Source organism: Oncorhynchus keta, chromosome 15 (genome assembly GCF_023373465.1).
Source record: "Oncorhynchus keta strain PuntledgeMale-10-30-2019 chromosome 15, Oket_V2, whole genome shotgun sequence".
NCBI classification, from domain to species: Eukaryota; Metazoa; Chordata; class Actinopteri; order Salmoniformes; family Salmonidae; genus Oncorhynchus; species Oncorhynchus keta.
In genome coordinates, this window is record NC_068435.1 from 44,244,224 (window position 1) to 44,264,588 (window position 20,365).

Consider the following 20,365-nt stretch of genomic DNA (forward strand, 5'->3'; position numbering starts at 1 on the left):
CCTCCTGCGGGGACGGGGGCTGGGGTTAAAAAAAGAGAGACCTAAGACAACAACATAGCAAGGCAGCAACACATGACAACATGGTAGCAGCACAACATGGTAGCAGCACAAAACATGGTGCAAACAATATTGGGCAAAGACAACAGCACAAAGGGCAAGAAGGTAGAGACAACAATACATCACACAAAAACAACCACAACTGTCAGTAAGCGTGTCCATGATTGAGTTTTTGAATGAAGAGATTGAGATAAAAGACAACACAATAACTCCAAATGAGTCAGGAGCGAGCCACTTAGCCTAAGAAGGAACAAAAATGAATGATTTAGGCTATATTATTATTATTTCAAGGCTATAGCCTGCCATTTAAAAAAGACATTGTGAATCATTTGTGAGACGCTACAGGCTGGCAGGAGCTCTCAGCATTTCAACAACACATCAATAACCACACTTTAACGACATGCCTATACATTTCGCATTTAGGGTGTATAAAATACAATTTAAAAATAATAATTCATTGGAATTCAACAATAATGCAATGAAAAATGCCTTATTAGACTATACAGTCCTTCAGTGCCTTTTGAATTCACTTTTAGAAACACGAGTTCGGCCAGCCTGTGGTTTGAGGATCATGCGGTGAGCTATGCATGCCTAGTTTGTTAATTTAGCCTAGCAGATGCTCTTATATTCCCATGCCCCAATCCCAGTCAACACAAATCTATTTTGTAACAACAATATCATGGAATAAAATGGAATCATTTATAAAATGATAGCCCCCCCCCCCCCAAATGAAAACAATTGCATATGGGCCTACCTGATGATGTGCAGCTGCTGTGTTATTAAAAATGAAATGGCTTTTCTCCAATTCATTGACGATCAGTTACTTCAGCATGCGCTCATTCTTTGTCTTGCTCTTGGGGTATTAAAAATAAAATTCTGCTCGTCTCCAGTCGTGTAAAAGGATGTGGAATTGCATGAAATGCGTTTACAAAAGGCTATTTCTTTTCTCAGAGCGCAAATAAGATGATAGATTCATTCAGTTATTTTATTACAATGGACATCTTTCCACACCTACCCTTGTCCATGGTGATCTGTGAATCCACAACCTTCAGGCTACTTTGCCATGTAACGCTTACAAAACGAAGAACCGTTTCTAAAACGGTATATTTAAGGCTGTGGTCTGTCCTTAGGAGTGAGGGTAAATGTTTGGCATGTTCTCTGATATCCACTTCATGTTTTCATTATTATTGTGTTGTATACTTGTTTTTTTAACTAGCGTTCAGGGAGGGTCTGGTAAAAATATATTTTTCTGAAGGGAGGGCCATCCATTTTCATTTCAGATTTTTTCCATGTATCCCTCATTATAAATAACTTTGTCGAATTATGATGAATATAACACAATTCGAATTCTATGATTCCACAGTCAGAGGCAAGATATAGTCCGAACAACTGATACAGGATGTGATTTTTTTCACACACACACCACATCTGTTTGCAAGGCCTCATCACCAGAGAGTCGCATCAGCATTTGAATAATCAGTGTCATACCAGGAAGGGTTGCCATGGCTCCATTCCCAGTATGGTAATACTGGATGTAAAGTGTGTGTCTGGAGTCAGCAGGTCAATAACACAACATGCACTCTCTCTCTCTCTCTCTCTCTCTCTCTCTCTCTCTCTCTCTCTCTCTCTCTCTCTCTCTCTCTCTCTCTCTCTCTCTCTCTCTCTCTCTCTCTCTCTCTCTCTCTCTCTCTCTCTCTCTCTCTCTCGCTCCCTTTCGCTTCCTTTCTCTCTCTCTCTCTCTCTCTATGGGCCCTATGTGAAAGGATGGTGAGAGTGAGAGTGAGAGTGAGAGTGAGAGTGAGAGTGAGAGTGAGAGTGAGAGGCAGATGTTTTGCCTGTAGATAATACCACCAGACACACAGATAGATGGCACAGGCTTGATACTGGGCAAAGACAATCAGGCCACTTTTGACTGATATCTGATAGAGTGGATGACTAAAAGAGTTTAGGCAGTTTGGGCACCAGGTTGGCACCAGCAAACCTGGCTAAAACATTCCAGATCTTCACGGCTCCTTGGAGAGGAAACACACACACACACACACACATCCCATTCTATTTCCCTGTGATACCAGGTCTAGGCCCTGGTGTGTGATGCCAGGGGAACTTAGAGACAATGGCATGATGACTCACACTGCCTCATGGCTGGAGAGAGGCTGGTCATCAGTTAACCCCAAAGAAATATACTGAGTAAATCAAACATTAATATTGAGTTACACCCCCTTTCTGCATTCAGAACAGACTCCATTTTTTTTGGTCATGGACTCTACAAGGTGTCAAAAGTGTTCCACATGGCTGCTGGCCTATTGACTCCAATGCTTCCCACAGTTGTGTCAAGTTGGCTGGATGTCCATTGGGTGGTGGACCATTCTTTACACACACAGGAAACTGTTGAGCGTTAAAAAAAACAGCAGCGTTGCAGTTCTTGACACAAACCGGTGCACCTGGCACCTACTATCATACCCTGTTCAAAGGCACTTAAATCTTTTTGTCTTGCTCATTCACCCTCTGAATGGCACACACACAATCCCATTTCTCAATTGTCTCAAGGCTTAACAATCCTTCTTTAACCTGTCTCCTCCCCTTCACCAACATTGATTGAAGTGGATTCAACCAGCAACATCAATAAGTTTTCACCTGGAAAGAGCAGGTGTTTTTAATGTTTTGTATACTCGGTGTATATCTTAGAACTCAATGTAATGTATTGGATCTCAATGGTTTAACCACTTCTGATACATGCCTACTGATCAGCTACAGTTACAGACCAGGCCCACAAAGCACCGACGTCATTTCAATGTTCATTCCATGTTGGTTCAATGCAATTGAATTGAAATGACATGTAAACAACGTTGATTCAACCAGTGTGTGCCCAGTGTGGGAGTGGACCTGTCCTTGGTCTGATTTGTATTTCTCTAGGCCTACTATCTGTGGTGATAAGCAGACATACCAGACTCATTCAAAGGGCATGGGAAACACCCTCGTTTGGTATAAAAATGTCTGGGAGAACAAAGAGCGCGCTGAATTGCTTTTCCCATGCATGTTCGAAGAAAGCTTTCGCATATTGAGATCGGACTACCTTCTGAGGGGGTTTTCTACCACAGTGGTGACCTCAAGGATCGTAGACAGACTGGCGCCTTATACAAAAATCGACCCCTATAGCCCTGACCCCTTGTAGGCACTATTAACATATTTCTTATACCCTCAGATCCGCACAAGTGCATATGGGCATAGGGGTTAGCCTAGGGGTCAGCTGGTAATTGGGCAAGTGAAAGAGAGGGTGAGAGAGATACACACTAATAGAGCACGATCTCCCTTTGGCGTTCTTTACTTCTACGGACATGGCATAAGCAGACAATGTGAGGCATCGAATGAAGGAAAGATCATTGTGTTGTTTAAAGTGCCATGATCTGACTCCTTGTCGGTCATATCAGGCATTGCAGTGGCATAACTGGTCTCTGTGTGCTCCGGCGTTGTGACTCACTCTCCCTATGAGTCAGAGTGGGAGAGACTGTACTTCTGCCCTTTGCTTTGAGGGCAGCACACACACACACACACACAATCACACACACACAATCACACACACACACACACACACACACACACACACACACACACACACACACACACACACACACACACACACACACACACACACACACACACACACACACACACACACACACACACACACACACACACACGCACACACATACATTCGCTTTGAGGGCATTCCATGAAACACTGACCCAGTGCTTGTTCTGTCCTCAGAACACAGCAGCAGGACAACCCAGGCTTTGTCCTCGCCCCAGAGAGCAGACTGACTGTCCACATACCAGAGACAGAGAGAGGAAGAGTCGGAGAGGAGGGAGAGAGTGAGAAAGAGTGGGAGAGAATTATATAGTAACAGGGAGATAATTGGGGGAGAGAACGGGAGGATCTAAATATCAGTTGATTTATGCTCTCCTACTGTAAGTACTGTAATTATCTGCTTTCCACGCCTTCCGTCTTCTCCACTCAAACTGCTGCAGGAAACTGAAAGTGATTTCAAAAGTGAATCTAATATCAGCCACTGCTAATAGCATCTATAACAAAGTCTAAATAGTTTGAATTTCCTTCCTCCCCTCCTTGAATCAATCAATCACTGATCTGACCTGATAGGATCTTTGCGACCAGAGAGAGAGTGGCAGGGATCATTTGCAGCCAGCTGCACCTTGTACAGTAATAATGTGTCACCCTGTAGTAAAGAAGAAAGAACCAGGAGTCGATGGAACCACTGATAAGAAGCTGCATGTTATATAAAGTAAGTGATGTCATGCCCCTGGGTTGGGTCAGGCTGGTAGTATTTAATAAAAACAGCTCATTCTCAGGTCTGCTGATCTGAGGCAGTGGGCCAGGTATGTGGATGTATGCGTGCGTGTTCGTCTGTCTCTGGTGAACTGACAGAAATCTAACTGGGGGAGAATCGGAGTAACAACTACAGCGAGACAGTGACAGAGAACTCACACCACTAACATATTATTTATGGACGTAATACACCTCTAATGTAACACACACACACTGAGAGAGAGAGAGAGAGAGAGAGAGAGAGAGAGAGAGAGAGAGAGAGAGAGAGAGAGAGAGAGAGAGAGAGAGAAGATTTTCACCTCTCTCTCTCTCTAACGTTGAGTTCTAGGAGGAAATGTACTCATTTGTATCTCTCCAGTCTATATGACACACTCCCCTCTCATCACTTCCTCCCTGCCTTGCAGTAGACAGAAAGGGAGGGCCAGTGACTATAAGAATACATTCGCTGAGGTTTCGTGTACGCTGTGAGGAGTATGGCAATCAGTGCGCACACACACACACACACACACACACACACACACACACACACACACACACACACACACACACACACACACACACACACACACACACACACACACACACACACACACACACACACACACACACACACACACACACACACTTAAACATGTGAAAACACACCCAAGCACACAGTATCTCCATTCCCTACCTACGTGGCGCTAGCACTCTAAGATCTCAAAGTTAAACTGTCTGCGGTCATCCCCCAATCTCCACCTCTTCCAATCTTCTATTCCTCTACCTCATTTCCACTCCTCCCGCTCTGCCCTTCGCTGATAGTGAAGGATACACATTTTGTCTAGACACAAACACACCAATGGCCTTTATGTTTGTACATCTTTTCATTGTTTTTCATTGCTGTTGTTTCATATTTCCGCCTATCCATTTCCTAGAGGGACAATTCAAAGGTTATGCAAGATTATATGGAATTGAGAAACATACTGTATCTGTCCCAATAATTGTTTCTATACTCTTTCCTTTCCCTCATCCCCAGCGGCTGCAGTGTATGGAGAAAAACAGCCCCAACAACTCACTCACTCAGTCACTCACACACACACACACACACACACACACACACACACACACACACACACACACACACACACACACACACACACACACACACACACACACACACACACACACACACACACACACACACACACACACCTTTAGAAGGCCTGCCCCGACTCGGCCCGGCCCCAGCCCTGAGTGCACTTACCTGCAGCGCCACAAAGACAGAGCCGTGTGTTATCAAGGTCTGTCTTTGTATAAAACAGTAGGAAAAAGCTGCTGGAGGGCACCAACACAGTGAGCTGATTCAGCGTCACACATGTATGTATGCACACACACACACGCACGCACGCACACACACACACACACACAGCTTGTCCATCCATCACCTCCTAGGCTATATTTCAATCAAATCAAATTGTATTGGTCACATACATGTATTTAGTAGATGTTATTGCGTGTGTAGCAAAAATGTGTTTGTTCCGAGCTCCAACAGTGCACTAGTATCTAACAATTCACAACAATACACACAAATCTAAAAGTAAAAGAATGGAATTAATTAACATATCAATATTAGGGCATTAACTATAATACAGTAGAATCCATATGAAATGAGTAAAACAGTATGTAAAACAAATCTAATTGTATTTGTCACATGTTCCGAATAGCGTGAAATGCTTACATACGAGCCCTTAACCAACAATGCAGTTCAAGAAATAGTTATGAAAATATTTACGAAATAAACAAAAGTAAAAAATAAATAACACAATAAATAAATAACACAATAAAATAACAATAACAAGGCTATATACAGGGGGTACCGTTACAGAGTCAATGTGGAGGCTATATACAGGGGGTACCGTTACAGAGTCAATGTGGAGGCTATATACAGGGGGTACCGTTACAGAGTCAATGTGGATGCTATATACAGGGTGTACCGTTACAGAGTCAATGTGGAGGCTATATACAGGGGGTACCGTTACAGAGTCAATGTGGAGGCTATATACAGGGGGTACCGTTACCGAGTCAATGTGGAGGCTATATACAGGGGGTACCGTTACCGAGTCAATGTGGATGCTATATACAGGGGGTGCCGTTACCGAGTCAATGTGGAGGCTATATACAGGGGGTACCGTTACCGAGTCAATGTGGATGCTATATACAGGGGGTACCGTTACAGAGTCAATGTGGAGGCTATATACAGGGGGTACCGTTACCGAGTCAATGTGGATGCTATATACAAGGGGTACCGTTACCGAGTCAATGTGGATGCTATATACAGGGGGTACCGTTACCGAGTCAATGTGGAGGCTATATACAGGGGGTACCGTTACAGAGTCAATGTGGAGGCTAGGGGTGGAGGCTATATACAGGGGGTACCGTTACAGTCAATGTCAATGTGGAGGCTATATACAGGGGGTACCGTTACAGAGTCAATGTGGAGGCTATATACAGGGGGTACCGTTACCGAGTCAATGTGGATGCTATATACAGGGGGTACCGTTACCGAGTCAATGTGCATGCTATATACAGGGGGTACCGTTACAGAGTCAATGTGGAGGCTATATACAGGGGGTACCGTTACCGAGTCAATGTGGAGGCTATATACAGGGGGTACTGTTACCGAGTCAATGTAGGTAGGGGTAAAGTAACTATGCATAGATAATAAACAGTGTGTAGCAGCAGTGTAAAAACAGGGGGGGGGTGTCGATGCAAATAGTCCAGGTGGCCATTTGACTAATTGTTCAGCAGTCTTACGGCTTTGGGGTAGAAGCTGTTAAGGTGCTCCGGTACCACTTGCCGTGCGGTAGCAGAGAGAACAGTCTGGCTCGGGGGACTGGAGTCTTTGACTATTTTTTGGGCCTTCCTCTGACACCATCTAGTATATATCAAATCAAATCAAAAGTATTTGTCACATACACATGGTAGCAGATGTTAATGCGAGTGTCGCGAAATGCTTGTACTTCTAGTTCCAACAGTGCAGTAATAACCAACGAGTAATCTAACCTAACAATTCCAAAACTACTACCTTATACACACACACAAGTGTAAGGGGATAAAGAATATGTACATAAAGATATATGAATGAGTGATGGTACAGAACGGCATAGTCAAGATGCAGTAGATGGTATCGAGTACAGTATATTCATATGAGATGAGTAATGTAGGGTATGTAAACAAAGTGGCATAGTTTAAAGTGGCTAGTGATACATGTATTACATAAGGATGCAGTAGATGATATAGAGTACAGTATATACATATACATATGAGATGAGTAATGTAGGGTATGTAAACATTATATTAAGTAGCATTGTTTAAAGTGGCTAGTGATATATTTTACACCAATTTCCATCAATTCCCATTATTAAAGTGGCTGGAGTTGAGTCAGTGTGTTGGCAGCAGCCACTCAATGTTAGTGGTGGCTGTTTAACAGTCGGATGGCCTTGAGATAGAAGCTGTTTGTTTTTCAGTCTCTCGGTTCCTGCTTTGATGCACCTGTACTGACCTCGCCTTCTGGATGATTGCGGGGTGAACAGGCAGTGGCTCGGGTGGTTGTTGTCCTTGATGATCTTTATGGCCTTCCTGTGACATCGGGTGGTGTAGGTGTCCTGGAGGGCAGGTAGTTTGCCCCCGGTGATGCGTTGTGCAGACCTCACTACCCTCTGGAGAGCCTTACGGTTGTGGGCGGAGCAGTTGCCGTACCAGGCGGTGATACAGCCCGACAGGATGCTCTCGATTGTGCATCTGTAAAAGTTTGTGAGGTTCTTAGTGGCCAATCCAAATTTCTTCAGCCTCCTGATGTTTAAGAGGCGCCCTTGCCCCTTCTTCACCACACTGTCTGTGTGGGTGGACCACCTTCTAGATTGTCAGAGATGTGTACGCAGAGGAACTTGAAGCTTTTCACCTTCTCCACTGCGGTCCCATCGATGTGGATAGTGGCGAGATCCCTCTGCTGTCTCCTGAAGTCCACGACTTCAGGAGAAGTTGACGTTGACGTTGAGGGAGAGGTTATTTTCCTGGCACCACTTCGAGAGGGCCCTCACCTCTTCCCTGTAGGCTGTCTCGTCATTGCTGGTGATCACAGGCCCACCACTGTTGTGTCGTCTGCAAACTTGATGATTGAGTTGGAGGCGTGCGTGGCCATGCAGTCATAAGGTGAACAGGGAGTACAGGAGAGGGCTGAGCATGCACCCTTGTGGGGCCCTTGTGTTGAGGATCAGCGTAGGGGAGGTGTTGTTTCCTACCTTCACCATCTGGGGGCACCATCCCAGTGCCTCGAGCTTAATGATGAGCTTGGAGGTTACTATGGTGTTGAATGCTGAGCTATAGTCAATGAACAGCATTCTTACATAGGTATTCCTCATGTCCAGATGGGATAGGGCAGTGTGCAGTGCAATGGCAATTGCATCATCTGTGGATCTATTGGGACGGTATGCAAATTGAAGTGGGTCTAGTGTGTCAGGTATGGTGGGGGTGATATATTCCTTAACTAGTCTCTCAAAGCACTTAATGATGAAAGAAGTGAGTTCTACGGCGTGATAGTCATTTAGTTCAGTTACCTTTGCTTTCTTCGGGTACAACGAACAATGGTGGACATCTTGAACAGATTGATTAGCAATACAAAATAATTGGGCATTAACACATGTCAAATATCAGTTTGCAAACAATGTAAAAAAAAAAGAAAAAAGAATGAGTTAATTGAGTTAATAAAGCTGCATACAAACACTCTTTTTTGCTTTCTTGAGTAAGATGGCTCCAAAATGCAGGTGTTTCAGCCTAGCTTAGAACTTTCTGTGGTGTTGGGGCATCCAGTGGAAAATACAGAGCGTAGGGGTTGGTAATGTTCTCTAGTTGCGCCGTGATTGGCTCAGTGTTCTGTCACTCATGGGGACACTACATCACTGCAAAATCTACGGGGAGAGCTTGAAAATTCAAGCCCCTTGGGTTCTGCCATAGAGTTACATTAGAAGTGCCCATCCAAATCGCGTTATATTTACCGTAGCTTTGATTGGACTGTTCGTGTCAACATCATACTTTAAAATCTTAGATAGCAAGTTAGCAGTCATCATCATGAATCAAGTAGACAATATACTGGCACATCCTTTTCCATCTTTGTCATATGAATTATGAAGAGAAATTATAAATAAAACGTACCGGTGTTCATCAGCCATCGGCCATTGGACATAAACATTACACAACAGGTTGGAAATCTCAAATTCAACAATGAGTGGTTTGGAAGGAATCAGTGGCTAACTGCAAGCATTGCAAAGCAATCACTAGCCTGCTATTCAGTGGAGTGGGTGTGTGGTCCAAGTCTGGGTTTAAGGGTCTCTTTTCCACGTTTAAAAGGATAAACATTCAACATGGGTCATGCTGTCAATCTAGCATAGATTCTGCAACGTCGAAACAACTGGGAACTCGGAACTAGGAAATCTCAGACTTCAGTGACTTCAAGACAACTGGGAACTCTGAAAAAACGAGCTGCGGCTGGGGGAAAAAAAAAAACGTTTTGAACGGTCCAAGTCAGGAACTCGGGCCTCTTTCTAGAGCTACGACCTGAAGATCACTGACCGCATGATTCAACCGTGTTTTTTTGCAAGTTCCCAGTTGTCTCGAAAGCACAATGAATCCAAAGAATGCCAGACTTTGATGACAAAGTCTGATGACAAAATTTGCCACAAAATATGTCACGACTGCCGTGCCACCTTCCTGTTCAAGTGAGCATAGCACAACAAGGTGAGTCCAAAAATGTCTTGTATAAATGATGTAATATGCCAGGGAGATATGTATACTGTAGCTAAGGAAGTAATACTACATATAAGTGTACAGCATGTTGTGTAGTAAGCTGTTAGTAGCCAGCTTTAATAATATCAGCTTAAATGTCTTACTCAAGTCGACAACGGCGAAGGAGAGCCCACAGTCCTTGGGAGTGGGCCGTGTCAGTGGCACGGGCGAAGAAGGTGTTCAGCTTGTCGGTGTCTGCAACGTGTCTGGTTTTCCCTTTGTAATCCGTAATTGTCTGGAGTTCCTGCCACATACGTCTCTGAGCCGTTGAATTGCGACTCCACTTTGTCTCTGTACTGACGTTTTGCCTGTTTGATTGCCTTACGGAGGGCGTACTGTAACTGCACTTTTTGTATTCAACCATATTCCCAGTTACCTTGCCGTGGTTAAATGTGGTGGTTCATACTTTCAGTTTCGCAAGAATGCTGCCATCTATCCACGGTTTCTGGTTTGGGTAGATTTGAATAGTCACAGCGGGAACAACATCCCCTATACACTTCCTGATGAACTCAAGTCACCGTGTCTGTGTATGTGTCAATGTTATTCTCAGAGGCAACCCGGAACATCCCAGTACACGTGATCAAATCAACCTTGAAGCATGGCTTCCAGCGTTGAATAGGCTTTAGCACAGGTACTTCCTGTTTGAGTTGCTTCCTATAGGAGCCGAATGGAGTCATGATCTGATTTGCAGACGGTAGGGCGTTAGAGGGCCTTGTAGCCATCCCGGAAGGGAGAGTAACAATGGTCGAGAGTTTTTGAAGCGCTAGCACTACAGGCAATGTTTACATAGAACTTAGTGTTTTCCTCAAATTTCCTTTGGTAATATCCCCAGCTACACTATATCAGAGCCATGATTCCGTGAAACAGACAGAGTATGTTACAGTCCCTGATGTCTCTCTGGAAGGAGATCCTTGCCCTGAGCTCGTCTACTTTATTGTCCAGGGACTGAACATTAGCGATTAATATACTCGGAAGCGGTGGATGGTGTGCCACCCCTTGAGTTGGACTAGAAGTCCACTTCAAATACCTCTTCTCCGCCGGCAGCGTCTTGGAGCAGCCTCTAGGATAAGTTCAATTGCCTTGGGGAGGTACGAACAAGGGATCCAATTTAGGAAAGACATATTTCTGGTCTGAATGCTGGAGAGTTACCACCACTCTGTAATCCCAAAGTTATTTCCGGCTGTATGTAATAACACAAAAAACGTTCTGGGCTAATAATGTAAGAAATAACACCCCTCCCCCCAAAATACTGCAAAGTTGCTTAGGATCTAGAAGCAGAGCTGCCTAGCACCATCTTCGTCAGCATAGAGTCTAGATACAGACAATAGGGGTTAATACAGGGACAGACAGGATTGGTCCATACAGTCAATACTGCTGACTCAGCCCTCTACTATAGACATCTGACTCAACACACTGAGATAGCCACAGCAGATCATCAATATGTAGTGTGTGCATGCATACGCTGGGGTACCACAGAGTTAGGAAGATCATCTTTCTGATCAATGACTCAATTTCCCATAACTCTGAGGGGCTTTAGTAGAGCAGTGACCTCTGACCTCGTCTCTCCCTTGGGTACAGAGGATTAAACGGGGAGGCCATATTGGCATGTCTGAACGGGACAGGAGGAATACAGAAGGACAACAGTAGCAATTCCCCATGTCATTGTGTTGAACAGAACGACAGAGGACTTGTATTGTATTGTACAACATTTGATTGACAATATCCCAGTTCTCAATAAAGGTTTAAATCCTATGACATAAACATGACATCATATGAAAGCAGTGGCAACACACACACACACACACACACACACACACACACACACACACACACACACACACACACACACACACACACACACACACACACACACACACTCACACTCACACTCACACTCACACTCACACACACCCACACACACACACACTCATGCACACACGCAAACACACACACTTCACGCACGCACGCAAACACACCCACACACACACAATACCTACTTGAGCAAGCAGATCCTACTGATTAGTGGTGTATTGATTATAGTCATTAAGGAGTAATTGATGCCTCCTTGCTGTGTCACCCAGCATAACACTAACACCCTGAAGACAGGACAGCATGGTTAAACAGGACAACATGGTTGGTTGACTTCACTGTTTTACGTAAGTCAACCAAAATGAGGCAGGTTCAGAGGTGAAAGTTACTATGCTTCAGGGCTGAATGACTGTCTCTTCACAGCACAACATGCTATGCTCGCTGCAAACTAGCTTAAAAATTTGACGTTTATGGACAAATGTCGGAATCTGCAGTAAGACTGTGAGAGCTTGTTGGTGTATGAGAAAGTGTACGGGAGTGTGTGTGTGTGCATGTGGTGTGTGTACGTGAGTGTGTGTTTGAGGGATTATACAGGTACAGTTGAAGTCAGAAGTTTACATACACTTAGGTAGGAGTCATTAAAAATCGTTTTTCAACCACTCCACAAATTTCTTGTTAACAATCTATAGTTTTGGCAATTCGGTTAGGATATCTACTTGTTGCATTACATAAGTCATTTTTACAGACAGATTATTTCACTTATAATTCACTGTATCAAAATTCCAGTGCGTCAGAAGTTTGCATACACTAAGTTGACTGTGCCTTTAAACAGCTTGGAAAATCCCAGAAAAATATGTCATGGCTTTAGAAGCTGAAATAAATCATTCTCTCCACTATTATTCTGACATTTCACATTCTTAAAATAAAGTGGTGATCCTAACTGACCTAAGACAGGGAATTGTTTACTAGGAATACATGTTGGGAATTGTGAAAAACTGAGTTTAAATGTATTTGGCTAAGGTGTATGTAAACTTCCAACTTCAACTGTATGTTCCGGATCACTAAGAACAGAGAAAGTGTAACAGGTAATCAGAGAAAGGGAGAGCAGGCATTATTCATTCCTCTACTGACAGATGAGGGTCATTGGTGGCTACATGTACCTGTCTCCGCTAAATAATATAACTTATGAAACTTAACTGCCAGTCTGACACATTACCACAGGAACAAACAACATATGAAGCAAAATGCATCATACCGGCTATATTTCTGTATTTTGTAAGTTACATATCTTGAAAACTTGATTGCTGACATGCAATATCAACAATGGACTAATGAAACAAATACCAAAAGATAGTTTTTGGGTTGAATTGTCCTTTACATTTTTTTTTCGATTGCTAAATGACAGTGGGCACAACTGGAGTCACATGTGCAAAACTCTAACTACAGTCTGCACTACCAACAGTCACCTGAGCTAAACAGTTCACATCACCTGCAAAACTCATTCCAAGCAACACAACTCTTAACACATGGCTCAAAACACGCTCAGTGCAGCCAAACACTATGCACAACCCTCACTGAGATAACACACACTGTCACTCAGAACACACTGAGAGTAAAAACACTAGCATCAAACATCAATAAAGAAAATACAAACTTTTCATCTTTACAGTTTGAACAATTTCAGTGACTTCATACAAAGTAATATTTTCTTCAAAGAAAAGAGTGACATTCTTTCACATGATTTCTTAAAATTTTTAGAACATAACAATTCTTTAATGTAAATGAAAATGAGCAGTTTGCTTCAATAGTCTGTAGTAATCAACTAACATCAAGGCGGTGGCCCGTTCCTGTAGGTTCATGCTCTACAACATCCGCAGAGTACGACCCTGCCTCACACAGGAAGCGGCGCAGGTCCTAATCCAGGCACTTGTCATCTCCCGTCTGGATTACTGCAACTCGCTGTTGGCTGGGCTCCCTGCCTGTGCCATTAAACCCCTACAACTCATCCAGAACGCCGCAGCCCGTCTGGTGTTCAACCTTCCCAAGTTCTCTCACGTCACCCCGCTCCTCCGCTCTCTCCACTGGCTTCCAGTTGAAGCTCGCATCCGCTACAAGACCATGGTGCTTGCCTACGGAGCTGTGAGGGGAACGGCACCTCAGTACCTCCAGGCTCTGATCAGGCCCTACACCCAAACAAGGGCACTGCGTTCATCCACCTCTGGCCTGCTCGCCTCCCTACCACTGAGGAAGTACAGTTCCCGCTCAGCCCAGTCAAAACTGTTCGCTGCTCTGGCTCCCCAATGGTGGAACACACTCCCTCACGACGCCAGGACAGCGGAGTCAATCCCCACCTTCCGGAGACACCTGAAACCCCACCTCTTTAAGGAATACCTAGGATAGGATAAAGTAATCCTTCTCACCCCCCTTAAAAGATTTAGATGCACTATTGTAAAGTGGCTGTTCCACTGGATGTCATAAGGTGAATGCACCAATTTGTAAGTCGCTCTGGATAAGAGCGTCTGCTAAATGACTTAAATGTAAATGTAATGTAATTTACGGAATTACAGTAATGAGAAAAAAAAGGTAGAAACTAAAAGTACATACTGTAATTCGAACAAATAATTGAGGGGCTAATCCTGCCTCTCTCTAGCATCAGGCCACAGGTTTTCTTCAACATCACATCTAATGTTTTCTCTTGCCATGCACCTGGGGAAGAACCTTCTGGAGTGCCTTATCCATCCCTGGCAGTCCTCTGGACTCGTGTCCTCACATCCGGCAAGCATGGCTTCCAAAAGAGACATTTGGTCATGTGGGTGGAGACCAAACACTTTCCACCTCCAGGCAGAGAAAAACTCCTCTATTGGGTTGAGGAAGGGTGAATAATGCAGGCAGGTACAAAACCATAAATCTGTGATGTGCTGCATACCAATCTGTGACAGCTGCAGAGTGGTGAAAAGCAACGTTATCGCAAACTATGACAAAAACTTGGGGGTTTCTTACTGGCTCCCCCTGTTCTGCTGGCACTAGCTGAGCATAGAGCTGTTCTAGGAAAGCTATAAGCCTTTCTGTGTTGTATGGGCCAATGAGTGGTGTGTTGAGAAGCAAACCATCATTGGCCATTGCAGCACACATGGTGATATTTCCCCTCCTTTGGCCTGGAACCTCCACAGTGGCCCTTTGACCTATAACATTCCATCCTCTGCGCCGTGTTTTGGCAAGGTTAAATCCAGCTTCATCGATAAATACAAATGAATGTGGTCTTTCCAGTGCTTCCACCTCCACTACTCTCTGAAAAACAGTAAGTGCACAGTTTTACTGTAGAAATGCTAGTGTTTTTTTATTACTGTAAATATTTTTTATAGCTGTGTACGTAACCCCAGACGTCTTACCTGGACATATTGGTATCTTTGCTCTTTTACCCGTTCAATGTTTCTCTCGAACGGTACAGTGTATAACTGTTTCATTGTAACTTGGTGTTTCTTTAGGACTCGAGCAATAGTTGTTGTGCTGACAGAATTAACATTTTCAAATATATCATTATCAGCCAGCACTCTATCTTGAATCTCCCGCAGTTTTATTGCATTGTTGACAACAACCATGTCAACAATAGCATTTTCCTGCGCATCTGAAAATATTTTTCCTCTTCCCCCTGTTGGGGGCAGCCTTTGGGTCCTGTTGTAAAAATATATTTTACAGTCAAACTTACTGTAATATATATCTGTGTAAATATTCTATAATTGCAATACAAAATAGATTCCTGTAATGTTTTCATTTACTGTAAGGATGTAACTCTCACCTGTTTGCATGATGGAAAATTCGCATTACAGATGCCACTGTGGATCTTTGCAGATTGTGATGCACCCTCAACCCTGCCTCTCTCAATGAGAGACCATGGTTCACGACATGGTCTATAAGTGTAGCCCTTATTTCATCTGAAATAACAGCTCTTTGTCTTCTTTGTCTTCCTCCACGCATCCGCCCTCTCCCTGCCACCCTTCTCCCTCCACGAACCCATCTTCCTTGTTCCATTTCCAAAATGAGTCTTTCTGAGCTCTACCTATATATACTGTAATATGTGTGTGTGTTCACTAACAAGTCTAAAACAAGACACCTGCTTAGCCTTTCAGCTGAAATTGCAATCAGCAGTGTTTGAAAGGCACAAGGCTGAAATCTATTCCGTTTTGAATGTGTGGTTCACAGTTTTGACAGCAGTGTGTTAGCAGTTGAACAAAGTGCTGTAAACCCACAGTGTTGTGCAGGTTGTGGTTAAAGTCATGGGATAAATGTGTAGAGTTTTGAAAACTGTGTTCAAGCAATGAAAAACGAACTAGAGTTTGGTCCACATGTGACTCCAGTTGTGTCCACTGTCATATAGCAATCAAAAAACTGTTAGATAGTATGTGATCGATGCCGTAATTCAGGTAGTTACTGTCTCTGCCATCTCTCAGTCTCACACTCTGGTCTGGACCTGTTGAGTTGTGCGAGTGTTATTTATGCAAAAAAACATACTAACAACGTCCCAGCCCTTAGTAGGCACACACACACACACACACACACACACACACACACACACACACACACACACACACACACACACACACACACACACACACACACACACACACACACACACACACACACACACACACACACACACACACACACAGCACTCATGCACGCACGCACACACACGCAAACACACACATGCACACACGCAAACACACACGCACGCAAACACACACACCAACATGCACACACATGCACACACACGCAAACACACACACGCACACACATTCAGACACTGTACTGAAGGCTGCACACAGTTGCTCAACAGGCTATGACTCAACAACTGGCAGTAGGAACAAAGAAATGTGCCCGCTTTGTGTGTGAGCATTCCCTCAGAGTGAGATATGTGGCAGAGGGGACCCATGGCACAGAAGTATTACTGCACAATGGTGCACACACACACACATAATAACGGCCATCTTTAAATCAGGCGACCCTGCTGACGTGAGTAACTACAGGCCCATTAGTATACTACCTGTGGTGTCAAAGGTTGTTGAAAAGTGTGTAGCAGAACAACTGATTGCCCGCCTCAACAACAGCCCCTTCACATTACACTCCATGCAGTTTGGCTTCAGAGCGAAACACTCCACAGAAACGGCCAACTGCTTTCTTCTGGAAAATGTGAAGTCCAAGATGGACAAAGGGGGTGCTGTTGGGGCTGTGTTTCTGGACCTAAGGAAGGCTTTTTATACTGTTAACCATGAGATTCTCATCACAAAATTGTCCAAGTTCAACTTTTCCCCTGATGCCTTGAGATGGATGAAATCCTACCTTGAAGGCAGAACTCAGTGTGTCAGAGTGAGCAATGAGCTGTCGCCCACTCGTAGCTATGATATGGGCGTGCCCCAAGGGTCAATACTGGGGCCCCTCCTGTTCAGCCTGTATATTAATGATCTGCCTTCTGTCTGTACTGGGTCTGAAGTTCAAATGTATGCAGATGCTACAGTGATATATGTGCATGCAAAGAGCAAACAACAAGCTGCACAAGAACTCACTACTGTAATGGTCCAGGTTACAAAGTGGCTCAGTGACTCGTGTTTGCATCTCGATGTGAAAAAAACTGTTTGCATGTTCTTCACAAAGAGGGCAACAGATGCTACTGAGCCAGATGTCTATATGTCAGGGGAGAAGCTCCAGGTGGTATCAGATTTTAAGTACCTTGGCATCATACTTGATTCCAACCGCTCTTTTAAAAAGCATGTGAAAAAGGTAATTCAAATAACTAAATTCAATGTAGCTAATTTCCGATTTATACGAAATTGTTTGACTACAGAGGTAGCAAAACTGTACTTTAAATCTATGATACTCCCCCACTTAACATACTGCTTGACTAGTTGGGCCCAAGCTTGCTGTACAACATTAAAACCTATTCAGTCTGTCTACAAACAGGCTCTCAAAGTGCTTGATAGGAAGCCCAATAGCCAACATCACTGTTACATCCTCAGAAAGCATGAGCTCTTGAGTTGGGAAAATCTTGTGCAATACACCGACGCATGTCTTGTATTCAAGATCCTTAATGGCCTGGCTCCCCCTCCACTCAATATTTTTGTTAAACAGAAAACCCAGACATATGGCAGCAGATCCACAAGGTCTGCCATGAGAGGTGACTGTATAGTTCCCCTAAGGAAAAGCACCTTTCGTAAATCTGCATTCTCTGTGAGAGCTTCCCATGTCTGGAATACACTGCCATCAGACACACATAACTGCACCACATATCACACTTTCACAAAATGCTTGAAGACATGGCTAAAGGTCAATCAGATTTGTGAACATGGTCCCTAGCTGTGTGTTGTCGCTTTTCATGTTGTCTGTTGTCTGTAGCTTGTGAGGTGTGGAAACACTTTGTTGCTTTTATGAATTTTGTCTTGCTGCTTTTTGTTCTATGTTGCTCTGTCTGTATGCTACGTCTTGCTTGTCCTATGTTGCTATGTCTTGCTTGTTCTATGGTGCTATTGTCTATATTGTAATTGTTTTTAATAACCTGCCCAGGGACTGCGGTTGAAAATTAGCCGGCTGGTTAAAACCGGCACTTTTACTGAAACGTTGATTAATGTGCACTGTCCCTGTAAAAATAAAATAAACTAAACTAAAACACACACACACACACACACACACACACACACACACACACACACACACACACACACACACACACACACACACACACACACACACACACACACACACACACACACACACACACACACACACACACACACACACACACACACACGCAGCTAATTTTTTGTTAACAATAGATTCCAGAACACAGAAACCTTGAAGCGTGTGAAGGTTCTGAGCCTTTGGAATTTCCCCCATTCCCTATTCATCCTGGTACCACGGAGAGGGCTTCCTTCCCTGTGTTATTGTCCATGGAACTCCAGTGTCGGGCTCAACCACACACACACACACACACACACACACACACACACACACACACACACACACACACACACACACACACACACACACACACACACACACACACACACACACACACACACACACACACACACACACACACACACACACAGGTACACAAACGTTAAACACACACTCACTGTACTGTGAGGCTATTGTTGTTCAGAAGTACTTCCTCTGTGGACAGAGAGACAGAGCCAGTCAGACGGACATCATTTATCAAAGTCTGGCTTTAGATGTCTTTTTACACACTGGACTTCTAATACACAACCCTCGTAATATATGGCTGTTTTCCTGTTTTAGGCTGCTCAATTGCAAGTGGATGTCTCTAGGAAAGGACTTGCTCTGAGGGTCCATTGAATGGCAAAAACGGCCTTTGAGACGCATGTTTGACAACCAGCTCTAAAATGGTTGAAGGTGCACAATGCAGAAATCGCTCCGTTATTTCCTGGTTGCTAAACTTCTAATAGTTCGCCTAATTTCAGTTTATGTGACAAAACGAGCAAGTACAGTGTAGAGAATCATTGTACAATCTAAACCGCTGTGAAATATATTTTCCATAACCAAAAATATAGTATTTTCAGCTGTTTGAAAGTGGTGTACAAAACTGAAAGTAAAAGACGCAAAACGAAACTTAAGATCGGAAAGCATAGTAATAGCGCACATAGAACAGATCTACCGCTTCTTAGACTTGCTTTCAATGAGAAGGACAGATCTATGTGAATTTGGTCGGGACGCCTAAAAAGTGACATATTGCAGCTTTAATATGTTTCTGTTTATGGAGCAGTTGTATATATTATTATGACACATATTTTACAGCCCCTGTGGTGTGTGTGTCTGTCTGTGAGATGTGTGTGTCAGTCTGTGGTGTGTGTCTGTCTGTGGTGTGTGTGTCAGTGGAGGCGACCATCCTCCTCAATTTCATAAAAATTAAAATAGTGAAATATTAAAAAAGTTATCCTTTTTAGATAAAACTATACTAAATACATTCTAATGTCACCAAATAATTTATTAAAACATTGTTTTGCAGGGTAACACCAACTAGCTTTTGTCCTCCTCTGGGTATATTGACTTCAATACAAAACCTAGGAGGCTCCTGGTTCTCAGCCTCTTCCATAGACTTACACAGTAGTTATGACAACTTCCGGAGGAAGTCCTCCAACCTACCAGAACTCTTGCAGCATGAACTGACATGTTGTCCACCTAATCAAAGGATCAGAGAATGAATCTAGTACTGAAAGCATAAGCTACAGCGAGTTACGACTGCAGTGCATAAAATGTGGTGAGTTGATTCAAAGAGAGAGAAAGACAATAGTTGAACAGTTTTGAACAAATTAATTTCTTCCTAAAT